The 16,012-nt window shown below is 43.3% G+C and overlaps 1 long non-coding RNA gene across 1 annotated transcript; it reads left to right on the top strand.

Annotated features, from left to right (window-relative positions):
• Positions 1-3,589: 3,589 nt before the first annotated feature.
• Positions 3,590-10,491, top strand: LOC122465878. Its single transcript, XR_006291002.1, has 3 exons — positions 3,590-5,585; positions 7,488-7,634; positions 8,101-10,491. It is a non-coding gene; the product is annotated as an uncharacterized LOC122465878 (long non-coding RNA).
• Positions 10,492-16,012: the final 5,521 nt, after the last annotated feature.

Below are 16,012 nucleotides of genomic sequence, written 5' to 3'. Positions count from 1 at the left end.
AGGCTGACACACACAGACTGGACTGTTATAGGACAGTTCCTCACCTGAGACTTGGTGCCCTATAGTATTACACACTGGAGAACATAGTGCAAGACAACCTCTGCCCTTAAGAGCTTACAACTGAAATAAATAAAGGGAAACAGTAGCGACGTATTTCAGAGTAGCAGTCGTGTTAGTCTGTATCCGCAAAAAGAAAAGGAGGACTTGTGGCACCTTCGAGACTAACAAATTTATTTGAGCATAAGCTTTCGTGAGCTACAGCTCACTTCATCGGATGCGTGTAGTTTTCCACGGTCACATAGCAAAGCTGTGAATAGAGCTTGTGTCTTGTGATTCCCAAGTCCGGTGCACTAGCCATTGAACCACAGTGCCTCTTTGCAAGGCAGATTGTTGAATGGCAGCTGCATTTATAGGCAGGATTTCACTGAATGGGTAACTTGAGTAAATCTATCAGTGCAAAACAGAAACTGAGGAGTGCTCAGCAAAGAAGCGTGGCAACTGTTTAAGGTTCTTCAGATAAGAAAGCGAAGAAAATGAATGAAATAACCTTTCTCAGAACTTCTGAGGGAACTTGAATACCATGGTAACGAGCTTGTACGTTATGATTAGGCTAGTAAAAGGCTATGATGAATGGATGAAGCGGCAATGCTATCTAACAGAAATACCTGTTCAATGACTCTCGAGCAGCGGTTCCCAAACTTGTTCTGCCGCTTGTTCAGGGAAAGCCCCTGGCGGGCCGGGCCGGTTTGTTTACCGGCCGCAGCTGCAGGTTCGCCCGATGCGGCTCCCACTGGCCGCAGTTTGCCACTTCAGGCCAGTGGGAGCTGCTGGAAGCGGCGGCCAGTAGGTCCCTCGGTCCGCGCCGCTTCCAGAAGCTCCCATTGGCCTGGAGCAGCGAACCGAGGCCACTGGGAGCTGCCATCGGCCGAACCTGCAGGCGCAGCAGGTAAACAAACTGGCCCGGCCCGCCAGGGGCTTTCCCTGCACAAGCGGTGGAACAAGTTTGGGAACCGCTGCTCTAGTGTTATAATTTAAGCAAAGTAATGCCATAGTAGTGAGTTTAATTATGTGTATTTGGTAAGGATCAAGGAGCCCAATTCACACTGGTGTAAGTCAGGAGTCCCCTAACCTGACGCAGTAACATCAGTGTAAAACTGGCTGAAGTGAGAGGAGAATCAGCCCTGTTTTAGCAGACAGGTAAAAGGCAGCCTTGGAGCACTCCTCAGCACTGATTTCATTATATCAATCTCCTGGCTAAGAATACCTCATAGTTCAACCAAGGGAAAAAAATTGTTTTCCATCCTCCCCGTAAAGGTTTCCACTGCATTCACCTAATGCAGATGAGATCATAGGAAGCAGATTCTTACCTAATCATCAAAGATGGTCTCCTGGGGTTTGATTCTACTCCGGCGAAATATAAATATTCGCCATTAATTTCAATGGGAGTTGCTCGTATCCTGCAGTGGGGGGAAAAAAGGGTCCCTGCAGTGTCAGTGAATACTATGAAGCCAACACTCATGAACAATAGATTGCATTATATAATGAGACTAGGGATGGGATGAATACCACGTTCACGTTTTGATTTGCTGCTTACCGTAGTGTTTGGAGTCACTTTGCAGGAGCGTTTTTTTTAAATCTGGAAAGTGATCTCTTTGGCCTATGCCTTAACCTCACGAGAACACTGCAAGGTGAACAGGACTGGCGTGGGCACAATGGCCTCTGATTTATTTTTTCCTTTGTAAACGAGACACAGAATTGTCTGGGAGTTCTTCTCTTGGCTGGAGACTAATCCTGCAATAGCAATGATACAATGTGCAAACCCCCAGTCTCTAGGGGCAACTCAGTGTCAGGCTACTCCTCATCAGCCATGGATAGGCATGTACAATCTAAGGAAAGGCAAGATACTATGCAAAGGGTCAGAGAGCACAGGGTCTTTAGAATAACCGTCCAGCCTCTGCCAAACACAGCTCAAAGAAGCATGGGACATTATGCAGTTTGGAGGAGTTGCTGGAAAATCGATTGTCCAGAAGCAAAGGGAATTCTAGGTGAGCTGATGGTGGTGCATAAATGCTTTTTTTTTTTTTTATGACAGAAAAATGCTATGGTATACTCTGGTGTAGTCCTAAAATGGCTGTAGTTTTTGTTCCCAGCTCCCCTTCTGCACCTCTCTTGCTAACAGTGTTGTCTCTAATATTTATAAAATTCACCAGCAATTAGTGATCAGGCTGATTTTAAAAACCAGATTAATATTTTTAAATATTATTCTCTTTGTGTCTTCCCACACCTACAGTAACCGCATATGGTTGCTTCTGGGGCTAGTAACTCACTGGCTAGGCAGTTGTGCTTAATCATATTTTTTTTACTGGCAAACTGGCAGAGATCTCCACTTCCTCAGAAATGGTGAGCACCTAGAGACACCGGAGCGATCACTACAGCTTGAAAGGATACTGATTTGAGCAGCTTTGGATGCTTCATGCCATAGCTCGCTATCAACTGGGATACATTGCTAGCACTGCCATTAACAAGAAACTAGGTCTTGGTTAGTTGGAAGCTGGCTGGCCTTTTCAAGCATTCCTTTTCCTGTTTCCAAGCCACACGCAATACAAAGAAAACCAGGCTCTTACATGGCTTTATGCAAGATCTCATGAGCTGGTTGAGCTTAATTTTCAACATATGATGCTAACATGTTCAGAGGCTCTGTGGGCCAGAGTCACAAAAGGGCTGAGGCACTTCATTGCCATTTTAGGAGCCTAAACAGCTTCAGTAGGAAAGACTGAGGGAGCCCCACATCAGAATGTCCCATGGCCCAGAGGTTAGAGCATTCATCTGAGAGGTGGCAGATCCCTATTCAAATCCTTTCTCCCCTTCAGATGGGGTGTGTGTGTGAACGGGGTGCCTCTTACATCGTAGGTGGGTACCCTAACCACTGGGCTAAAAGTTTTGAGGGAGCTGTTCCTCCTTCCCACCCATCTCTTGCTAAAATGGCCTAGGTGCCTGATGCCAAGAGAGGATTTACAGCTGAGAATCCCAAGCCGGAGGAGGTGCCTCCCGGCACCCTGGATTTTGGCATCTATCTCTGCGAGATGGGTAGGGTTTAGCTTGGTTAGTTTAAGCAAGGACCTACATAGTGTGCTGGCTTTTGTGAGGTGCCTGTCTCTCCCCATTCATTGTTTAGATCAGTGGTTCTCAAAGCCAGTCCGCTGCTTATTCAGGGAAAGCCCCTGGCAGGGCCGGACTAGTTTGTTTACCTGCCGTGTCCGCAGGTTCGGCCAATCGTGGCTCCCACTGGTCGTGGTTCGCTGCTCCAGGCCAATGAGGGCTGCGGGAAGCGGTGCGGGCCGAAGGATGTGCTGGCCGCCCTTCCTGCAGCCCCCATTGGCCTGGAGCGACGAACTGCGGCCAGTGGGAGCTGTGATCGGCTGAACCTGTGGACGCGGCAGGTAAACAAACCGGTCCAGCCCGGCAGTGGCTTTCCCTGAACAAGCGGTGGACTGACTTTGAGAACCACTGGTTTAGAGTGCCTAGGCCACAGACTCAGGTTGTGAGAATCCCAGTGACTTTCTAGGCGCCTGAAAATTAGACATGGTGTACTGCTTAAGTTTCTCTGTGAATCTAGCCCTAAGAGTTGTCTCTGGCTCCATGCCAACTGAGTTTGAGTAGTTCATGTCCTATAACTGTAAAGTTGAGAGCCTGAGACTTCACCTCTGAACACTCCTGAAATTCCATGGTGGAGTTGGTCAGGGAATAGCTTTCCCATCCCCAGAGAACTTTTGAGATGTCTAATAAATAGAAAAAAAAATTCCCACCCCAAACTGGAACACAATCCCCGTTTCAATTTTCAGAAATTAATCATCCAAAAAAATCTTGGATTGAGTCCATCAAAATGTTTTGTTTTTTATTTTGACCTTCTTAATTTGGTTTAGTACAAATTAACTAGTACGTAAAACAGTTGTTTTATTTCATTTTGAAAAAGTCCAAACAGGGCACTTTGGCAATTTCAGAAAATGTTTCAACGCTTTCTTTTTTTTTTTTTTTCCAAATTGGGAGATTCATTGAAACTGATCTTAACTTCTGAACAGTTTCAGTTTAGATTAATCCGCAGCATTTTCTGGCAGAGTTTTTAATCAGAAAATTAAAATGCTGTGGTTCACAGCATGAGAACTTCCACCTATTCTTACTTTCCATTGACACTGTTTGCATCTGACATGAAATATGCAAGATTTATCATTTTAGCTTTCAGTGCTACAAGTGTATCTTGTGTGTTCTATTTTTATCTTAAACTGATACATACACTGTGTATTGCTTTTAGCTTACACTGCACAATAGTGTGTCTTAATTGATTTATCTAGCTTTTAAAGCACTGAAGTATATTGTTTTCCCAGACACTGAGCAGTGTGTCTTAATATCTGGATTACTAACTGTTTTTATTATTTTTTTTTCAGGTAGAATTTCCAGGTTAGCGTCTGGTATCTAGTGAGTGTGAAGAAAGTGAATTTGGCTAATCTCTGAGAGACTTCATGGCGGGGGGGAAGATTCTAAGCAAAACGGGAACTCTTGTTGTTTTTGTTTTGCCAAATATTAATTTACTCTGTTAGTGGAACTGATAAATCAGATGCCGAAACTCTTTCATGGGTTGTAATCAGGCCCTCTGAATAATTACTTCCTTGGATAAGGAGGTAATCATGCATAGCTCTAACAATTCTGAAAACATAACTAGCTTTTTGGACTTTAGCAGAAAATCTTTTGAAATGGAGATAAAAAAACCAACCCAAATGCTTTCACACCTTTCCTTGCTAAATTTCACTAGGGAGGCTTGCAAACTTTTCCCTAAATGATCAGATGTGAATAATCTCCCACAGGATTTATTTTATTTGCCCTCTGCTCTGCAAGGGTTGCAGGCCTTTTTACATTCCATGAGCCCTGTCTCCTGCTTCACCTCTCTTCTGTTATGTAAAGAGAGATCAGCCCAGGCATTGAAAGAGTGACTGGAATGGGAGGTGACAGCACCGCTGACATTTACAGCAGAATGCCCTTTACTAGAATTGTTTTTGAGAGTGGGACTCCAACAAGAATAATGACAGAGGGGACAGTTATCTAGGCTATGATTTTTTTTTTTTAATTAAATGGCTGGAAACCAATATAGCCATTTAGGTTGGTAAGTTAAACTCCCCCTCTTAAAGTGGGGATGAATGTCATCACACCTTTCTGAGCATATTGATGCTCACGGCAATTTCTGTGTCCTGTGGTTTGTCAGTCTGTTTCTTTGTGACCCTGTGAGTAGCTCAAGACTGACTTTCTGCTCTGTGTGCTTGACAAGCGCCCCCACCTGGGCCAAACTGAGGTGATAACTGGTTAAGGACTGGATAGTTAACCCAGTAACAAGGTGATCAGTTTGTCAGCTGAGGACACTTAAGAGACAGGAAGAGGAAGGAGGAGAGAAAGGAAGGGCTAGAGAAGCCCAGGACCTCAGGGAGTGTGATCTCCACCCCCTCCATGCCTCAGGAAAAGATAAAAGCCTATGTTGTGGAGGGACAAGGATTTGTACAGCACACTGAATAAATCACTTGGTGTTGAGCCTACCACAGGTGAGCCTGAGAACTGTCTGCAGAGAGGGATTCAGGGTGAGGGAACCCTGCCCTGTGACCTTCTCTAAAGGTTCCTGCTGGGCCATGCCCCTCTGTCCCTTGCAGCATGCACCTTTATCTAATCTTCTAACCTAGGAGCAATTAGAAAGAGAAGGAGCCCTGCTGTTACAAAAATGGAAAGCATTGATGGTAACCTAGATTTCAGAGAGGAAGAAAGCCTCCCTGAGAGATAATGAAAAACGTGTAGGTAGATATGAATGGATTGTTTGTACTTTAAAAAACACAAAACTTGTCTCTAGCTGCCCAATTTTGTGCAGCCCCCATATGATATTTTGTGCAAAATATTTAATGAGTTTATTTGCATGCAACCATAAGCTTCAGCTTTTACATGGTATAGATTTAGTGCTGGGGAAAGGCATTGGCTTGGCAGCCCTGGTGATCAGTCCTCAGTTTATTTACAGAGCAACAGCAGGGCAGTCTTCCTGCACGCACACCTCTGCCAGCATGCCTCAGTCCTGATCAGGGGAAGGGACTTCCTCTATGTAACAACAGAGGCTGTTCAGTCTTCACAGCCTAAGCAGCCCTTGGCCTCTGTTGGATTAATCTCAAGGGTCAAAAGAGAGAGACGTGCTTAAACGTTCACTGTCCAACATAAAAACAGCGATACAAAGAGATCCTGGGCTTTTTTCTACAGAGACCTTTGTTTACTTGATTTCTTGGCAAACATCAGAAAGCATTCATTCCCAAATTGAAAGTTTTATTGATTGAACACAAGGACAAACAAGTTAAAACAAGCATTTATACTGAAACTCAGGTTGAGTGATAACGCAAAACAATCAATCAAAACATTCAGTCTCTCTCATTTTGGGGGTAAAATATTGGTCTCTTTTTTCAGAACCTTTTCTTGAAAAGGAAACAAACCTTCTTTGAAAAGGTTAATTTTACTTTCAGTCCTGGGGTGCAAAGGGTGCTCAATTCTGTGTTTAACAAACAGACACAATGTGGAGGAGAGAGAGGACAGAAAAGGTAGGGGGAAACACAGCTTTTGTTGATGTCTTTAGAGCACTGAACAGCTGGTTAGTCACAAATGGATACTTTGGCTGGCAGGTTGAGCATGGTACCAGATTCACATTCCAGTCAGGGACATCCTCAGATAGAGCAGGATTGTGGTCATCTCTTTCTCACTGTGCTGATGCAGTGCAGTTGATTTCAGGATCTGGTGAAAACTAAGAGAGGTAGGAGGAAGGAAGGGATGGAAAGAAACATAAAAGGAAGGGAACAGAACTGGATCTTGCATGGCTTTGCCGCATTGGCAGGTAGGTATCATCACTGATGGGCTGAGGACTGGACGTTATGATGGTATGATTTGCAGGACTCTCAGGTGGGGGGAAAAATTCTTTGGACAAGAACAAGGCCAAGTCACTTTCTTCTCTGGACCAAAGTCTTTCAGTCTGGTCTGCTTCTTCTATCAGGGAAGAGGAGACAAGATGAGCTGGGATGCAAAGTGGGAAAGGAGAGAGAAAGAGCTGGGTGTTTTAGTCTTTTTAGGAAACCCCCAAAGGGGAAAATAGGCAGCATAGTTCATCCTCATTATTTTGTCTGCTGATTAGGCCTGTTATCTGACACCCCAATTTTGTTTCATTTAACTTCCAGCTCCACATCTTGTTTTTAGCGAGCATAATTTCAATAAAATCCTTGAATCATATCAGTAGGCCCTTTTTTTGTTTGACCTAATCTAGTTTCTTTTTTTGCACCTGTTTATATATTTTTAATTATTAAAAACAAACGACCTATTTTCTATGGTTAATTTCCAAGTAGGCAAGAAGTTATAGGTTATTGTGATGTTTTATGAACCTACATATATCTTTGACACTTAATTTTACCATTGGGGTAACTTTTTAGGTTCAGTAACCTCACACCTCTCTGACAATTAGTGCAAAGCATGGTGATGAGTTTGTGGGAACTGGAACCCCATCACATTCCTCTCGTAGAAAGGCCAGCAAATTTTCTTTGATGACAAAGAGATTGCGCTACAGTACAGTGTGTGAGGTGAATTGAAAAATACCATTTCTTTTATCATTTTTACAGTGCAAATATTTGTAATCAAAATAATATAAAGTGAGCACTTTGTATTCTGTGTTTTGATAGAAATCAATATATTTGAAAATGTAGAAAAACATCCAAAAATATTTAATAAATTTCAATTGGTATTCTGCTGTTTAACAGTGTGATTAATCGTGATTACTTTGAATTAATCGCGTAAGTTAACTGTGATTGATTGACAGCTCTAGTATTTTTATTAAAAGTCATGGACAGGATGTGGGCAATAAACAATAAATCACAGACTTATAGAAGCCAGAGCCCCAGCACTGCAGGGCTAAATTATTGGAATTTTCAGGCAGTCATGGAGGGCTCGTAAAAATCACAGAATCCATGACCTCTGTGACTGACTCACAGCCTTAATCATGATACTGTCTCTAACTGCATGAACACCTACTGTTTGTTCTCCACACAGGGTATTCATCAAGGTTTGAACCCAGGACATTCTGCTCCATAACACAACTCTGTGCTTGAGGTACCGGAGCAGCTCTCAGGTGTATGTTATCCTCTGTGGACCAGCCCCTAAAGGGGACATGGCAGAACTTTTTGCCAGTGAGTAACCTAACTATTTTTGAGACCTCAGGGGAATGCTGGGTATCAGGATTCCTAGATTCTGCTGTTGGCTCTGGGAAGTGAATGTCATCTACTGATTAGAGCTGGGGTTACAGATAGCATAGCCAAGCACTTAGATTTGGCAAATTAGACATCTACTAATGAAAAACACTATATGTAAATATGCTCTGTGATTGGCGTATATGATCTGTCCCTCTCATCCCACCTATCCTGCCCCATGCCAAATAACCATGAAGGAGACAGCATTTATAACATACTTCAAACCTGGAAAAGTTCCATATCCGAACTGGCTGATTGGAATGGGTTACACATTTCCTGAATGGCATCTGTTCCATCCCTTGCTTTTCATGCATAGATCCTTTAGGCTTCCTGCTCTTGTAGACCAGTTGCAGAACTGATCTCTAATCCACAGGTTCATGTCTCTTGGCACATCTTAATGGACAGATTCTAAAAATATTTTCCTATCTTAGAATAGCTAAAATGCTATATTAGAAAATGGTAAAAAGGAAATCTATTATTTACAGCTCAGCTAGAATGAATTAATCACTTAGACGGATGAGTGTGTAAGCAACATGACACTTGATGCTGGCCCATTAGCACGACACCAGGATGCTGCTACTGACCTGATTGTAAAAGGTTAGACACATCAAATTGAGTTATTTGAAAACTTTGGCACAGAGAGGGGCAATTCTAGACCTGGTGGAAATTGGTACAACTGTGCTGACTGCAATGGAAGTTTAACCCACATACTCCAGAGCTGAATTTGGCTCTGAGTGTTTTTAAAATTCTGTATCCCTGGTTTTCTTTTTAACTTAAACAAAATGAACTTGTCTTTAGACGCTATTGTAGGGAGAGAAATGAGTCTGCAATTTCACTGCCTCTAATCTTGAATTGCAATAGCAAGTGAGTAACAACATCAGTGCTCTTCAAAAGGGGTTATCACTTTGCTCCCCAAAAAAGTAACATGTGAAATAGAGAGGGTAAGGTGGTTAGTACTGCTAAAATATTAGGTAATGGTAGGTATTTATTTACTTATTCTTTACAGTGAACAATCTCTCCAGGGCTAGGCTTGGCGGTGGGCTGGGGACAGCTGATCTTAGGAACTGTATCTGACCAGTGCAGGCAGGGCTATGATCACCAGTAAGCGCCTGAGGCCTGAATCTAGGCTGCCATTTTGGAGAGGCAGCTGTATAGGTGGGGTGAGGAGGGGATGTCAGGTGACCAGCTGGTTGGCTAGCATGTTTAACAGCTGCAGCTAAGCCAGCACAGGGAGGAAAATTGGAGCCGCATGGTGGTGGAGCAGCCTGTCAGTGAGCAGGAGTAAAGTGGCAGGCCTAAGGGAAAGCAAGCATGGTCGATCAGAGAGGAACTGAAGAGCTGGCTCCATTAAAAGAAAGGATTATTGCAAAGTACGTTCACTGCTGTCCAATGATCTCTGGCCTGGTGGGGCTAAATAGTTAAGATCCAGAGGAGGTGGTGCACAGCATCATAAGGCCTGTGGTGGTTGCTTGCTGGTTTACTCTGGTCCTAGGTGTAGTGAATCAACAGAGCAAAAGAAGATTTCACCCAAATTACAGGAGAGCACTTTACAAGAGTGACCCAGCCACCTGTTCAACTCTTAATTTCCCCAGAGCTCAAATAATTGTCCACACCTGGTTCGAGAATCCAGTTTTTCAAATAGTATCATTTCACTCAGGCCAAGAAATCTTAGACAAACCCTCTGCACTCTGGTAGCTTGCTTCTTTTTCCTTTGGAAAGAACTTTGGTTTGACTCTGCTTCTCGCCTTCAGTTTTACTTTCTGATCTGAAATATGCTAAATGTATAGTGGGAGAGTCAAGTTCTGAAGGCAGTGCTTTCAGTGAATGTGAAAAACACCGCAGATCACGTAACCGTTTCTCTTTCTATTTTTAATGAAGAGAAAAGTAGCATGCCAACTTATCATTCATACCTAACCACAGACAAGGTGGGGGACATACTTACACTTTTCAGATAATAAAGATGAAGTGCTGCAAGAGATTGTGGTCTCAAAGGAGGAGATGTTCAAAGAAAGTGCTATATCAAACTAACAAATCAGCAGGGCTGGCTGACATTCCTCCAAGACATCTGAGGCTAAATTAATTGGCTATCACAATGTAGATAGTCAGTCAATCTTGTACCTAAGTATGATCTTGGGAACCATTGGGCATTACTCCTGAACCAGGTATATTAATTGGAAAATAGTTTGATAAAAGTGCAGGAACAAACTGGAGTTGCTTTTGTAAAGGAAAATCCTCAAGTTAGACATAGGTCTCTTGGTTCAAAGACCTAACAAATTACCACCAAGTGCAACTCATGGAAATTCTTTCGCCTGAGCTGTGTTTCCATTTTACTCGCTGCAATATAGACTTAATAACAAAATAGCACTTCAGTCTTCAGATCCCAAGGAACACAACAAACGCGGCTTGTGTTAGTAGCTCTGTTTTAGAGATGGCATAACCAAGTACATAGATCTCAAAACTGATTTCCCTTTGGTTTAGTGGAAAATAAATGAGTTTATTACTTTGGTGATCAGAGACACATGTGAGACTAGCCAAGCCATGTAATTTCCCTGGGCCTCATCTGCCCTGTATGTACTACAAATGGGGGAATTATACTTGCCAAATGTTTTTAAAGTGCGCAGAAGAATTAAGGCCACTCAGTGGAAGAAGCAGGCCTGGAACTCAGGATCTCCTCCCCCTCCTGCTGTACAAGTTGTCAGGCTGTCTGCAATGATTCAAGAGAGTGAGTACCAACCTCAGGGCAGATTCTTATGAACCAGGGCATGAACTCCAAATTGACTAGATTTAGATTTCACCAACCAATTATCACATGTAAACTCCTCAGGCACTATGGCCTAAACATGGAGTCACAGACAATTCCCTTGAATGCTGTGATTTATCCTGCCATCCAGGTGAGCAGATCTTAGCAATATTCAGGTTACTCCCAGACTCAGAGGATCAGTGGCTTACTCAGGGCAATTGCATTTTAGATCTCACAGCAAAGACAACACTTGTAGCCAATCCTATAAAACTATATAAAGATTTACTAAAGTGGACAAGGAAACTAGAGAGTTATTTGCAAGGTTAAAGCAGATAAACATAGATGAGTTATTCTTAAGTTTCAAAAAGTAATAGAAGCTTCTACAAGAAGCAAGTCCTGTATGACCTTTAGGGCTAACTCAGGCTAAGCACTGGGGACCTCTTGCTTATGCCTAGTAAACCTTGCCCCCAGTAGTCCAAACAGCCCCCAGGAGTCCAAGCAGCATGGAGATAATCAGTTGCTTTGTGTTAAGGGGTTTTATCCCCCTCCTGCCTTGTGTTCTAAGCTGCCAACTCAGCTGATGGGAGGAATCCACTTTCATGACTCATCTTCGCAAAACCCTTGCTCAGCTGCTGCTGAACCCTGTAGGTGTCTAAACTTGCTAGCTGTCTAAGGGCTTGTCTACACTTGAAATGCTATAGCTGCACCACTATTGCCTTCCAGTGTAGATGCTACCTATGCCAACAGGAGGAGTTCTCCCATCAGCAGAGGTCATCCACCTCCCTGAGAGGTGGTAGCTAGGTTGACAGAAGAAGAATTCTTCCGTCAACCTAGTGCTGTCTACCCTGGGGGTTAGGTCGGCTTAACTATGCTGCTCAGGGGTGTGGATTTTTCAAACTACCAAGGGAGGTAGCTAAGCTGACTTAATTTTCCAGTGTAGAGCAGGCCTAAGTGCCTATATTTCTGCCTCTGAGCATGTGCATTACTTTCCCAGACAAGGTGTCCAGATGCCTTAGCCCCAGAATGAAAGGTATTCTTTTACCTACCTTGCCTGTGGGGATGAGTCAGGTAAGTAGGCTCAGAGCTCACCCACTAGATCAGGCCCCTGTAGGTGAGCTGACAAAAAAATCTCCATTGTGGGGGAGGAGGAGGAGGACACCCCTCTAGCCCAGTGGTTAGGGTCCTCACCTAGGATGTGCAAGAATCCTGGTTTGAGTCCCTCCTCTGCCTGGGAGAAGGGAGAAAGAGGGCAGATAGCTGTTGAAATCCTTTCATAGGAGTGCCCTAACCACAGGGGCTGTGGGATATTTTGATGTGAAACACCTTCAGTCTCTTTTGGAAGCTGTTGCTGTTCCACTCTGCATAAACAATGAAAGAATTGGAGAGAATAACCACCACTACAGAGTTAGGGCATTCACCTTGGAGACCCAGTCCCCCAGCTCCAGTGAATTTACATTATTTATCCACACTGGAACAGCTTCAACAGACTGAGACAGACTGAGGGAAACCTATATCAGAATATTCTATGGCCCAGTGGTGAGAGCCATCACCTGAGAAGTGGCAGTGCCTTGTTCAAATCCCCTTTCCCCCTTTAGAGGGAGTGGGGACTTAAATTAGAGGTTTTGCATTTCTCAGCTGAGCACCCTACTCTCTAGGCTAAAAGTTATGTGGGTGGTTCCTCCCTCCCTCCCCTGGCTTCTTTGAAAAAACAGTGTAGATGCTTAACAACAAGAGTGGGTTCACAGCTGAGAATCCCAAGCAGACGGAGGTACCTCCCTCCAGCCTGGATTTAGGTGTTGAACTCTCCAGGAGGGGCAGAGCTTGGGATACACCCTTTTCCTGGTATGACTTTCTAGGCACCTAAACGTTAGGCATGGTGACGCTCAGTATCACCACTCTTAAGTTGCTTTGTGAATCCAGCCCTTCCTGTATATGCCCATTGTTTGTTAGTGATATTTCTCTTGTAGAGGTAACAGAGGATGTTACCATGGAATAGTACATTCTGCTACATAAAAGAAAATGTATGAGAATTCCAGCTATTCATGGTGGTCACGTTCACATGGACTTGAATTTTTCTCAGGGTTAACTGGTATGTAGTACTAATTATGGAGCAGCTTTTGAATGCTGTACCTAATTGGGGCTTGCTGATTGGCTGTCAGTAATGTCATGTCTCTGGTGCCCGGTAAATACCCAGGTCAAACTCTCTTCCTTATTTGTATGAATTTATTCCACTTCATAACAGCCATGAGACACTCCAGGAAATGCATTTCAGAGCAATTATTCTACTTTCTGGGTGATTAAAGTCCCAGTTTTTGCCTTTTGGCCCTTCAGTTTTCTGCATTATCACACCATCCACGGTGTGCTAATAATCTCCCAGAAATTCATGGCCTGTCATGTCTCATTGCTAAAGCAAAGTACACCAAGCCATGCATAAGGCTTTTGTTCATTCAGTGCAATGACTTTTTGTAAACCCTGAAAGCAAAGTGCTAAGATTAATGCCAGCAAAAGAATCCGAAGAAGGAGAAATGTGAATAGTATGTGTAGATTGGGTTGCTTTTTGGTAACACATGGCTTAATCGTCAGGTTTCCTGGACGCCTCTGTGCTTCCCACAACTGGGTTCAAACCTGTAGCTGCATTGGCCCTGCTTGGCTTGGAACAGCACTTCCCAGCAGCTGTGTCCCAAACCTTTTCTACTTTCATTTCCTACCAAAAAAGCTACCTAAAGGACTTGCAGAACATTGGATTTTATGTAAACAAACCAGTCACGGACCAGATTCTGCCACACTTTCCATGCGGAGCTGGGCCTTACTCCACAAGCAGTTCCACTGATTTCTGTAAATTCCTTTAGCAGAGCTGGATTAAGGCCCAGATGATAGAGGGCTATGGATAGGACCCCAGAGTCACTTGATGAGGTCAGAATTTCGGCTTGCATTTTAAAACAAAATTATCTTTCTAGACCTTGTGTCTGCAAAGATGAACTTGAAAATGTGACCCAACTATAAAGGATGCCATCCAAGTCTGCCAACAGTGTGCAGCAATAGCTCTGGTGGGGTGATTTGCTCCATAATCACCTGCTTCTCTAGTAGGGGCACCATCCCAGCAGAGAATTCTGCATGTGCGGGACCCTTGCTGCTGTGACCCATCATGGCTTGGCTGAGGTGGTGTTGGCAGGGGTCCCCATGTGCATAGTTCTGTGCTTGGGTGGCTGGGGACTGAGCCTTCTCTCCTTCAGAACAGGTTTCAGTCTACATGAAGTTGTGATTGCTCAGGGAGGATGAGGCCCAGCCCAAAGATGAACGTTTGCAGGCGCCCAGCAGACAGCACTTTATGGGTGGCCCTTGCAAGTCCAACTGCAAAGAGGGGCAGGGCCCCGCATGAGAGGTGGATTGGGGTGTACCTAGGTCCAAGAATTGCCTTAATTTGGCCCGGCCCCTTGGTGAAGTTAGGTACTATTTGGCATGAGTAAGTGTGGTAGAATCTGACCCTAAATGTCCTGTGGAGGTGCTAGTGTTTTATCTGATTGATTTCTAATGGGAAGACTTCAATAAATGGATATTTTACATTGTAACTTCATAGAATCTTAAATATAGGGCTGGAAGGGATCATAAGAGGTCATCAAGTCCAGTCCCCTGTGCCGATGCAGGACCAAGTAAGCCGAGACCATTCCTGACAGATTTGTCCAACCTGTTCTTAAATACCGCCAATGAGGGGGTTCCACAACCTCCTTTGGAAGCCTATTCCGGAGCTTAACTACCCTTATAGTTAGAAATCTTTTCCTCAATATCTCACCTAAATCTCCCTTACTGCAGATTAAGCCCATTACTACTTTTCCTATTTTCATTGGACATGGAGAACAATTGATCAACATCCTCTTTATAGCAACCCTTAATGTATTTGACGAATGTTATCATGTCCCCACTCAGTCTTCTTTCCAAGGCTAAACATGCCCTGATTTTGCTTTTTTTTTTAAAACTTTCCTCATAGGTCAGGTTTTCTACATCTTTTGTTGTTGCTCTCCTCTGGACTATCTCCAGTTTGTCCATATCTTTCCTAAAGAGTGGTGCCTGGAATTGGACACAGTACTCTCGCTGAGGCCTCACCAATGCTGAACAGAGTGGTACAATTACCTTCCATGATTTACAGATGATATTCCGGTTAATACACCCCAAAATAGTATTAGTCTTTTTCACAACTGCATCATATTATTGACTCTCGTTCAATCTGTGATCCCTAGATCCTTGTCAGAAGTGCTACCAACTAACCAGTTATTCCACATTTTCTAGTTGTGCCTAATGCCTTGTCACTTGATAAGTGTCATAGTTTCATGGCATCGTATAAATAACGATAATATTACTTGATTTCTAATAATCCAAAATCCTAGTTAAAAACATTTTGGAAAAGTCTACATGTTAATAACTTGGACAAATGTTAAAAATGTAAGTGCCCAATACCTTCCGCTCAAAGTAAAGATTAAATGTACAGAAACTTCCTATTTGAAGTAGCAGTGCTTTTTGTTTTTTATTGGGGAGTGGGGGTGGATGGCTTTTTTACTGGACAAAACCAAATGACAATTTATATATAAATAAATAAAACCCATTTGGTCTGTTCTATCAACAGCAGTAACATACCCACTTAAGTATAGTGAAATTTTTTTTCTAGTGAGCCCTGGTATAAATACACCAAGTTCACCTGCCTTAAAGATCGTTGGACTTTATCTGCTGTGAGGTTCCTGAGTACATGAGAATGAAACTCCCAAGGAAAGCAATTACTTGACTAATATAGTTACTGGCTAATGTACATTGAGGCTACCTTCTGGTTTGTGGACAGTGCAGACAAACCATTACCCTTAATTAGATTATGCCAGCAGTGGGTAATGGTTTTACAGTCTGCTTCACATCATATTATGTGGGGTCACATCTCATCTGTTGGAAACAAGGTGACTCCATGTAATCCCATATAATGTTATGATACCAC

This window comes from Chelonia mydas, chromosome 5 (assembly GCF_015237465.2).
Source record: "Chelonia mydas isolate rCheMyd1 chromosome 5, rCheMyd1.pri.v2, whole genome shotgun sequence".
In the NCBI taxonomy this organism is placed as follows: Eukaryota; Metazoa; Chordata; order Testudines; family Cheloniidae; genus Chelonia; species Chelonia mydas.
Note: the sequence above shows the minus strand (reverse complement) of the source record. Positions and strands in the feature narration are given on the sequence as shown.